The sequence below is a fragment of the Amblyomma maculatum genome, chromosome 1 (genome assembly GCF_055883805.1).
Source record: "Amblyomma maculatum isolate TAMU_Amacu chromosome 1, ASM5588380v1, whole genome shotgun sequence".
NCBI lineage: Eukaryota > Metazoa > Arthropoda > Arachnida > Ixodida > Ixodidae > Amblyomma > Amblyomma maculatum.
Genome location: NC_139344.1, coordinates 418,261,038 through 418,272,046, shown reverse-complemented (window position 1 = coordinate 418,272,046; position 11,009 = coordinate 418,261,038). Strand labels below are relative to the sequence as shown.

At 46.0% G+C, this 11,009-nt stretch overlaps 2 non-coding genes across 2 annotated transcripts; one reads left to right on the top strand and one right to left on the bottom strand.

The window, feature by feature from the left end:
• On the bottom strand, positions 1–74 carry TRNAI-AAU (transfer RNA isoleucine (anticodon AAU)). The gene has a single exon. It is a non-coding gene; the product is annotated as a tRNA-Ile (tRNA).
• Positions 75–5,890: 5,816 nt separating this feature from the next.
• TRNAI-AAU (transfer RNA isoleucine (anticodon AAU)) lies at positions 5,891–5,964 on the top strand. Its single transcript has one exon. It is a non-coding gene; the product is annotated as a tRNA-Ile (tRNA).
• The last annotated feature ends 5,045 nt before the right edge of the window (positions 5,965–11,009 follow it).

Genomic DNA, 11,009 nt, shown 5'->3' with positions numbered 1-11,009 from the left:
TGGCCTGCGCAGGGATCGAACCTACGACCTTCGCGTTATTAGCACGACGCTCTAACCGACTGAGCTAGCAGGCCAGGCGCTGCACTGCCTTGCAGTTGCTGCTTATGTAGCTTATATTGCTTAAATGCTCTTTATAACAATTCCCGATTCACGTTTACGTTTAACATAGTGTCAAAGCGTCAGGAGCATCGACGAAGTTGCGGCTCTGCAACAAGAGCAGCTGAATCAATAAAGGATGTGCGGGCGCGCAGCTGCACGTACTCAAAACGGCGGGGGATTTGAACGCTTGCATAAGACAGTATACCTTGAAATGCGATCACGCGGCCGAGAACCAGTCAAGCAGGTCAGCGGCTGCAGATTTTCGCTGCTGGTCACGCAACACCTGCTACTAAGCCGGGCTGCAAAGGCAGCATTACGACTGAAAGCATATGCAAATACTCCGTGTTATGAACGGACTATGTTGCATGCTCGCATGCCGGTGTCGGTAGTTCATCCGAGGACAGCCAACAAAACGGCACCCCTCAGGCCAAAGCTCAGCGCCGCAACTTGATGTGATTCATTAAATTGCTTAACTTCTTGAACTCACATTCAGTGAAACCATGCGTGACGAAATATAGGCCAAGGTCATTTATTAGTTCCCCGCCGTGATGGTGCAGTGGTAAGGGCGTTCGACACCTGTGTCCAAGGATGCGGGACAGAATCCCGGCCACGGTGGCCACTTTTCGACGGAAGTCAAATTCAAGATGTCCGTGTGCTGTGCGATGTAGTGCACGTCAAAGGGCCCCAGGTAATCTAAATTTCCGATGCCCTCCACTACGGTGTCCCCATAGCCTGAGTGGCTCTGGAATGTTAACCAAACCATTATTATTTATTAGTACAGGACGCGCGTAAATTTGTTCGGTTTCGAATAATAGTACTCTGTACGCTCAGCGACAGGTAAAACGCGAACACGCTAACAGCAACGCAAACGTAGTCCAATGAACGCAAAACTCTAGTGACTGAAGAGAAAATGCAGGCAGGGTTCATTTGTATTTCTAGGCTTAGGTATTCGATCTACAGAAATTAAAATAAAATAAAAATCGAATGTTCGATCCCCTTAGGTTTAGAACCTTCTCGTTTTGTTTAATGGTGGCATTAAAGTGCACAGCTACTCGTACCTGTTGACAACTATATGCGAAAATAATCCAGACACGGACACACCTCCGCTTTCCACGATCGGCTCGATTTAGAATGCGTAACACGTGGCGTTGCCTTGTGGAAACTGCTGATAATAATGCGTATTGCTAGGGACAAAGAAAGAGGCTTACTTTTCCTTGTTTCCTTTTCAAAACTTTAGGGACAAATAGTGCTGCCCGTGATTATTAAGATATTGCGAGATCATTCGTTGCTAAATGTAAAAAAATATCATTTTTTTTTTTTTTTTTGCACTACGGCTCCAAGGATGCTGTAAAAATACACCTCCCATGAGAAAGTGTGTGTATGGAATGTGGAAATCCTACAATACACAATTCACAAGGCGTCAAACTGAGACTGTAATGAAAGCGCTGCAAACATTTACTTTTTAGGGTTGCGTGTAAATGCCCCAGTCCTTGTACGCTTACCGTTGCTTCCCATATTTAACCAAAAATAAAAAAACTACTTATGTTGACTTTTTCTCTATGGAAGGTGAATTAATTTGTTCAACATGAATTAGGACGTGAATCTCGTTAATGAAGTTGTGGTTAGAGGCGTGGGCGACTCGGAAATACCAAAGCGGGAAAGACAAAGTAAACAGAGGAATATAACTGCCAGCCTCTCTTTCTTCTGCCGAATCAAAAATATTGAAAAATTGGAAGCCGCAATACTACCCTTAGTACTAATTTAAAAGCCACACTTAGCCAAATGACGTCCGATCAAACAAACTAAAAACATCTGCTTGATCCTAGACGAGCGTTATGTAAAAGCTTTCAGGTTACCAGCTGTTGGAGCACATTTCCTGTGCAATGTGGATGGAAAACCTCGTAGGAGAGCACTCTAGAGAAACGGCGATTACGTCATCCTAGCCGCGCATTGAGACTTTGAAGCAACGCCACTGTCTAGTGGTGCTTTTTTCTAGCGAGCTTTCCTCTGGGGCTAGTAACAAAATTTTAGTAGCTAGTACCTCGATGCTAAATTTCATCTGGCTGTTTTTCACTGCGATATATATACTTTCTGGAGCTAATATGGCGTACAGCACTCAAGGGAAGACTATTTCTTCATTTTATGGAGATATTATACCAGCTTCTGGTGCCAATTAGGGAAGCGAGCAGTCCAGTGCTTTTATGTACAGGCTTGCAGTCTGCTTGCAGTGATTTGTATCGCCCTTTACTGCCAGGAAACCTCGGACAAGGGGCGAGCGGAAAAAACGTCGCTTGGCATACGCACACACCTGCTCCTAGCAGTACAACCCCACCCCATCAGTTTCTTTTTTTTTTTTCTCTCGCACAAATATTTTAAAAACCAGCCATTTACTTTCTAGTGCGTGATTAAGTCTCTCAAATGAAAACGTACTCCTGACTAGTCCACGTGACTGCCAACCACACTCAGTTACTGGTTTCGCTCGCCTAAAGTTCTCCGTAATTTTTGTTTAATCTCGGTTACTTTTTTATGGGAGGGGACATCCGGGTATGTGCGACCATGCGTAGCCATGAGCGTGCAAATGCCGGGGTTCGATTGCGTGACCGCCGGAGTAGGTACCGGGTGCGCACGGACGGATATGTGCACGCACGTTCCACGTTTCACCCCTTCCCTTCAGAGCTCCGATTCAACGAGTTCTGAAGGGAAGGGGTGAAAGGATGTCGGGGCTTGCATGCTCGATCGCCCCTACTATATAGTGTTCTCTGAACAATGAGTACGTGCTCGAATTGCTTTATTTTCGCATCCCAATGCATACAACCCGAGCACGCTCTGCCTCATGACGGCCGCCAGTTTTGAAACGCGTAAGGAAGACTGTCAGCCACAGTGAGCGGCAGGTACATGACCATGGCCTTATGAAAGCGCACTGAACAAGGGCAGAAGGGGGAGGCCTCAGTTCACAGGTCGAGCCAACGTTTCGTCAAGTGGACTTGGTTTCGTCTAGGCCTTGGCCTTACTGGCCTTACATGACCTTGTATTGCGTAGTTGGGAAGAAGGGAGGGGGGGGGGGAAGTCGGCATTTTCTGAACTAACTTTTTTCTCACGCTTCTCCGCGTGCTGCTACTGGTCAACAGTATGTCTGAATGACTCGTTTGCGACTTGGCTTTTCGTACAAGTTGGTGATTGGTGATTCATACCAAATATGGGAAAAGGGCAAAACGCGTCCAGTAACACTGATAATAAGCAAGAGAGTTCTTTCGTGTGCATTTCCTGTCGCACTGCTTTCCTTGATATTCTCGATAAAGCAACGTCTATAGCCTTAAAACCAAGCCTTGATCCCACAGCTACTTAGAACATAACTGCTTCGATTTGGATAGATATAAATTAGGGCTAATTGATTTTAGTTCAAGGAACTGTGCCTTTCCTTAATGCGCATTCGACAGCTTCCGGATCCCAGGTGTGTGGTAAATATCTGCCTAGGGATAACTGACGGCACAGAACCACATGAGCATGCGCTTCAGCCTCCACGGGTTGAGGTGCAGGCTTGTAGTTTCTTTACACTCTTAAAAACAATGCAAAGGGCTTGTTAGAAGGCCAAAGGGACCCACACGGCGCTGTCAACACTACTATTAATATGCGGCGTCAAGTGTGTCCATCTATCTTCCGTCCGCATTGTTTAGCTGCTTTAAGCAGTGCTAGCTTTCCTTTCATTATTTACTCTATTGGTGCTTTAGAATAGGTAGCTGTAAGAGTATCGGCAGCCTGAAACTCCATCCTGAATTTTGGTCATGGCATTCTGCAAGTGGGAAACGAGCCTGATTGGTCGAAACAATTCTTACTACCCAGTTAGATGCTGTTCTTCCGAAATGCAGGGTTCCACTGGCCCAAAACGCCAACACCCTTTCTCGTCATGGCATACACTAGCGGAAAAAGAGTCATACTGACGAAAATCATCCTTGATATCCAGTTAGGCAGCGTACGTCCGAATTGCAGGTTTATGCTTACGCGACGACAAATGTTTCAAACATAAGGCAGCGGCGTTCATTGTCATGTACGCTGATTATCAGGTTCACTAGTTTATATGGATCCAGATAAGAACAAGGTCTTGTATCGCTACGAAGTTTCCCTTATAGCAGTGCACTTTTTATTATTATTCAAAATTACACAAATGTGCTTCCCCGCATAGGTATATCTCCTAACAAAAGGTGGCCGGCGATACATGTGAGGTTGAAAAAAAGCTAGTAGGACTATATTGTGTTTGAGTAATTAAACATACTTTTTGCACTTTTCAACCATGGGGTTTGCGCCTCTCCTCTAGCCCCCATAATCTCATTTGGTGAATCGAGCAAACCTTTTTTTTTTAAGGGGGGGGGGGGGGGGGGGGGCAGCTTTGTTACTTAGGAAAGCAAACTTGTAAGAAAGTTAATGTTGTCTATTGCATGCACGATACGAGGGAGGAATATCTCCCACGAGAGGAGAGTTAGCGTATTTTAAGAAAACAGCACTGAAATAGGTTAAAGAGATAAAGGGAAAAAAAACTAAAACATTGATGTTTCGGTGCCGCTCCGGGTGAATAGTTCACAACGAACCAAAACGAGATGGGGAAAGTTAGAGCCTCGTGCCGGAAATAAACGGGCGGATCTTTTGCAGTTTGGCTATGGTAACAGCTCCACGCCTGAAGCCCCTGTTGATTGTGAATTAAAGGCAGCAAAGAAGAAAAGGCAATTTATAGCTCATTCAGATTTTAGAAAATCTGAATTACCTATAAATCCGAATGAGCTATAAATAAATTTGGCAATAAAGGAAAAAAAGTTTACCTATTGGCTAGAGCGTCGTGCTAATAACGCGGAGGTCGTAGGTTCGATCCCTGCGCAGGCCACATTTTTTTTTTTCGTTCGCCAAGCTCCATTTCTTATAAATACTTTCCCACCCTTGCTCTCGTTAATTTCAGAACACACGTGCTCTCATCTCTCCGTGAGCGGAACTCTCCTCAACGGTCTTACTCGCACAGAGGACTTTGCGCTTCGGAGTATCCGAATCAGGGTTTTCTCTCATTCCTGCCGTCACTCAGAAGTTGCCTCAATTTCGGAACTCATATATCCACCCCGCCCAGAGTGTCCTGTCCATATTCCCCAAAGTACTGAGGCAGAATTCACCACTTTTTGCGAGTGCTTCCTGCTGTCAAGAATCCTGCACTCAGCAGCAGCCGGTCTCCCGCCGAACAGCCTACCCTGATATCCTGCTTAGACGAAGGAGTCACATCATCACTGCCTCCTCGAATTTATTACTTTGAGAAACATTTATCACTCATTTAAGTATTACCACCCTTTTTCGCCACTACGCATCTCTTTATACGCTGACGCAATAGCGATGCTAATTAAAAGGAATTGTCTAAAAAATGGGTTGCTTTGCAAGCACTGATAGTTCGTCGAAGCATATAGTATTTTGACAAAGCCAGCAGGTATATAACACGTGCAATACAGTTATTTCTCTCTGAGATACATCATTATCATCATTATCATCATCATCACCCTGACTATAACCACTGCAGTGCGAAGGCCTCTCCCATACTTCTCCAATTAACCCCGTTCTGTGCTAGCTGCATCCACTTGACCCCTGCAAACTTCTTAACCTCATCCGCCCACCTAACTTGCTGCCGTCCCCTGCTAAGCTTTCCTACCCTTGGAATCCAGTTTGTTACCCTAAGCGACCATCGGATATCCTCTCTTCGCACTTGGCCTGCCCATGAAATATAACTCCCACAGAAATGCTACCTCGGAAATCACGTCTACCGACCGGCCTGCTAGCTCAGTCGGTTAGAGCGTCGTGCTAATAACGCGAAGGTCGTAGGTTCGATCCCTGCGCAGGCCAATCTATTTTTTTCACTGCAAAGCCCAGTTTGTTTTCTTACTTTCTTTTTTTCTTTCTTCTTTTTTTTAGTCCGTGTGAAGTTTTGCGCTTCTTACTCGTTTCATTACAGTCTCCCAAAATGAACGGTGGTGTCACTCAATTCCCCCCCCCCTTTTTTTTTTTATGGATGAGCACCGTAATTCCTTCCACATTAATTTCAGGGAGTTTGTTTTGTTCTTTTTTTTCTTTTTTAACATTTTGCAACTGCTCCTGGTGTTATTTTGGGTGATCCTAAGATACACCGTGCTCCTCACTTGCAATGGGGGCTTGCTGGTGGAAATGATAAAATGAAACGAGGTTCTCACAAACAGCTGCCTCATTTACCTACATGTATGTGAGTACCGTAAGTTCCTATTGCATGCATTAAAATGGCATATAAAGTTAAGCAACTCACTAGTTTTCTGTCCATTTTCGAAGCTTTGCTATTCTTCTCTATAAAATGCCTTCAATTTTTAACAAAACTTATAGCATCACATTTCTCGTTTATTTTCAGAAACGTTTACGTTTAGAACGTATTTACGGCACTCGGAAAGGTAATTTTTAGCACCCAAATGTCCAATTCTGCTCCTGAACTCTCTCTGGCTGGCGTCTGTTCCTAATCAGGTTTAAGGGCGTGCACTTAACGCGCAGTTTCTGCCAGCTCAGTTTGTCTCTTGGCTGGAGTTCTTTTGCCTGACACGTTTCCAAGAGCGTTTCAGCTAGATTATTCGGTGACTGTAGCCCTCTTTTCTGCCTGCTGCTCACGTTCAAGACCAGCTCCTCGTAACATGACCTGGCCGAAAGCACGAGCTGCGCGGAGATAACTGTCCGACCACAGGCTGATACCAAGATAACACGAGGCGTATGTTCTCGATGTCGACGTGCTGGCCGCGTGTGCGCACGGATGAACGCCCTTGGAGGTGTCTGCTGCTCCCGCCTACTGAACAAAGCAGCGCGCATAAGCGATGCTTTGTTCGAACAGCACTTTCAGTGAGGCACCGGCAAAGGCTGAAACGCTGCAGCGCGGCAGCTATAAGGCTATATTTACCACAAGGCGCAATGTAGGCCTACATAGTCATTCATTTTTTATGTCTGTTGAGCCGTCAGTTATGAACTTCCTTGCTTCTTTACTCAACAAATGTCAAGTTCGATGTTGCGTGCGAATCGGAAACCAGATATGATGGGTCAGTATTTGCAATCACAGCAGCAATCCCTGGCGGCTTAAATAACGAGCGAGAGTAGTATCAGTTGAAGCTGTGTGGAAGACTACAAAATCTACTTCAGTCCTAACCCGCACCCCCTCTTTCACCCCGAGCCCTCCCTCTGTCAACCCATTGTTCAAGAATACGGTTTCTTATGCATCGATCACAGTTCATCAATTACGCAACTGGCGAATGATGCGAACAAGTTCGTGCGTTAAAACATACTCATTTGTTAGATATAACCTCACCATGAACTCTGAAATCATTAGACGTTATTTGTGCATTCATATCAAGTTCAATCCATCAAATTGTGTATTACGTGCGTTAATGAGTAAGACTGTATTATGATGAGCAAAATCAACTTACGCGACAGAACTAAAGCCTTACTTGCCCCATCAGCAGCGGAATTGAGCAGTGTTGAATGCATATACAAATACGTCATATTGGTCAGGCAGGGCTGTGATATCATCACCCCGGAGATCAAACAGAACCTGGCCCCACATTCAAAGTGACAGAATGGATTACTGAGTGTGAATTTTGGTTGACAACGTTGAATTAATGGTGAATTGCTTTGGATTAAGAGTGAGTTTCGATGTATTAAGATTACCTAGATCGCAATATGTTGATTCTGAAGGGTTATGAGTGGATTATGATTTAATAAGTTAATTCTGACTAATTAACGTGAATTGTGGCTATCTTGTTACGACCAAGCATCCGCATTTGCGCGCTCTATTGTTCGCCTGTGGGCATGGAAAAGTTTTGTGAATATGTGGTGATGGTCCATTGGCTCTAAGTGAGCCTGTTTCCAGGAATCCTGTTTTGTAAGCATGTTTTGCTTTGTGGACAACCTGCAAATGCCAAATTGGCCCTGTCAAGAGAACGTCTGGAAAAACACAAAGAAACGTCCCCCTGCGGGAAATAGCAGGAAGTGCTTTCTTTCTTTTGTTCACCCTTCCAGTCGAGAAGTGCTATCCTCCAGTGATGAATGCCTCCTATCCAAAGGAGACGACAGAGTGACATGTCCGCTGACGGGCAGGACAAGAAAGGAGCATGACTCATACGGCCATTAAGTGATTTCCCGGGAATGCAGGAAAGATTTGCAATTGTCGAAAAGGGACAATGTTGGGAGCCCTATGCGGCGCCACGTGCACTCGGGTTTCTGAGAAGTAAAACCCCTTGTCAGAACCAGCCTGTGGTTTCTTTGCTGAAGAATAGAAGTGTACCTCCTCTCCTCGCCGTTCCCAAGCTTTTCCCGCCAACAAGTGATCACGCCCAACGAATGAATGCCGGACCAGTCAGTGCTTCAGACCATCAGTGCAGTGATGTGTTCGATTGGATGCCGATACCTGAGGGGCGTGCCCTGGATTTGGTTGGTCAGCATCTTCAGAGAGGGGCTGGACATAGGGGGGTTTTAAGGACGCTGCAGAGCACGAAATGTCGCTCTGGGCCCTGGGTAAACGGCTCATCCAGTCGCTTCTCGCTATGAACTCTTAACGCTTGCCATTTTGCTGATGTACCCTTCTTTTTCGTGTAAATAATCTTGTAAATAAGTTTCTCAAAGTGCCATTAAACCTGCTTGTACATATTTTACCAACTTCGAAGATTCAGTCCTTCTTCAACCCGAGTCTCTGCACGCTACCAAGTGAAGGCCGGGTCGACGTAGCCCCAGCGTCACGACAACTGGTGATCAGCGGTGGGATCTGAATCTACAAGCCACAACATCTGGTGATTGGAGGTGGATCTGAAGCTACAAGCCACAACATCTGGTGATCGGAGGTGGCATCTCAAGCAACAAGCAGGCGCAACAATCGGCCAACAAGAGAGCAGCTCGGAACATCGATCGCATGTGTGGGTGAGTGCTTGGCTTTTCTTCTGATGTGGACCAGGTTCTAGAACAGGGTTAGATTTTAGAACTGGTAAAAAGTGTTGAAACGCCTTTAGGTTTGGTAGTTTGCACTGTTGTTTTGGAAGTAGCCGACACTCGGAGCGATCATGGACCTACAAAAGCTGCAGAAACCGGACCTGTTGCTGTTGTGTGAGGAATTGGGAATTGATACAAGTGGTTTGGCACGAAAACCCTTGATTATAAAGGCAATCACTGATCTGGGAGCCGATGATGAGGAGCTCAGTGAAGCATGGAACCTCATCGAACAAAAAAAGGAGGAGCAGCTCATACAGCAGAAAGAGCGAGAAAAAGAGGAAAAGAGGCGGGAGCGTGAAATTGAGAGAGAAGCAAAAAAGCGGGAGCTAGAAATTGAGCTCCGGAAATTAGAAGTAGAGTTGAGCAAGAGGTCGGGCAATTGTCCCCAGCTAGCGGTACCTCTTCTCAACAAGGAGGCAGATTTCAAGATGTCAAAGTACATGCAGCCATATGTGATATCAGGGGATATCGGTCTGTATCTGGGTAACTTTGAGCGAACTTGCGAAGAACTGTCCTTCCAGCGAGACACTTGGTCTCAGAGATTATTGACGGTTCTGCCCTGCGAGGCAGCGGAGGTTGTCGCGCGGCTGAGCAAGGAGGACGCGGACAACTACGAGAAGGTCAAAACTTGCCTTCTGAGAAAGTATAGGCTTAGCGCCGAGGCGTTCAGACAACGTTTTCGGAACGCTACTAAGTCCAGGGACGAGAGTTACCCTGAATTCCTGTACAATTTAAGAGTTAATTTGGGCGAGTGGCTAAAGAGCACTGATTCCTACAGTGATAGGGACGCTGTAGTCGAGCGAATTCTTTTGGAGCAGTTTTATAGCTGCCTCCCAGAAAAAGAAAGAAATTGGTTACAGGACCGAGGCGACATTAAGTCGGCAACTGAAGCTGCCGAAGTCATTGAGGAGTACGCTTCGCGCCGACAATTCAGCAACCCAGCAGTGGATAGGCTCCGCAATCCCAAGTTGAGTGTAAATAACCGTCAGAAAAGGCACTTTGCTAGATTTGCAAACGAAGAAAGGAAGGCTTCTTCAGGCAAACGCCCTAGAAAGGACGGCAGTGAGAAAAGTGGGGAAGTGACCAACGTGCAGAACACAAAGAATAAGCTTGAGGCTAGGAAGCCGCTCACATGCTTTAGGTGTAATGAGCAGGGTCACATTGCCGTCAACTGCCGGAAAGAAAAGATTGCTTTCTCGTATGTCAGGGACTGCGATGAAAATATGCAGCTTTTAGAACCCTACCTGCATGACCTAGTAGTCAACGGGAAGCCTTGCAAGGTACTGCGCGATTCGGCCGCAACGATGGATGTTGTCCATCCGGCGTATGTATCGCCTTCCGACTATACAGGACAGTGTGCATGGATCCGACAGGTAGTTGAGGAACAGAGTGTGTGCTTGCCGATCGCGAACGTGGTCATCGAGGGCCCTTTCGGCGAATTAACAACCGAGGCTGCCGTTTCAGGAAAGCTTCCTAAGTGCTATCCGTATTTGTTCTCCAACAAATCGGACATGCTGCTGCGAAAGAGGGGCATCCTTTTCGGAGACAGAGTTGTGCAAGCCTTAACACGTTCAAAGGCGCGAGAACTAGCTACACTGCTCATTCCAGAAAAATCCACAGCGGAGGAAACGGCAGTTAAAACAATGGTAAATGCGGAAGATAGCAGGTCAGAAAGCTTTGAGAGCGAGGCATCTCAGATAAGTCAACTTGAAAGTGAGCTTGATGAGACGCGGAATGAGGACGTTCTTGAGAATAACCTCTTGCCGCCAGTGTCTAGTAATCTCACGAGACTTTTAAGTGGAACCCGAGAGGACTTAACTATGGAGCAACCCAATGATCCCAAGAATAAGCTCGAAGTACAGTGGGAAGGACCTGCTGAAGTCGTTGCAAAGCTTTCTGACACT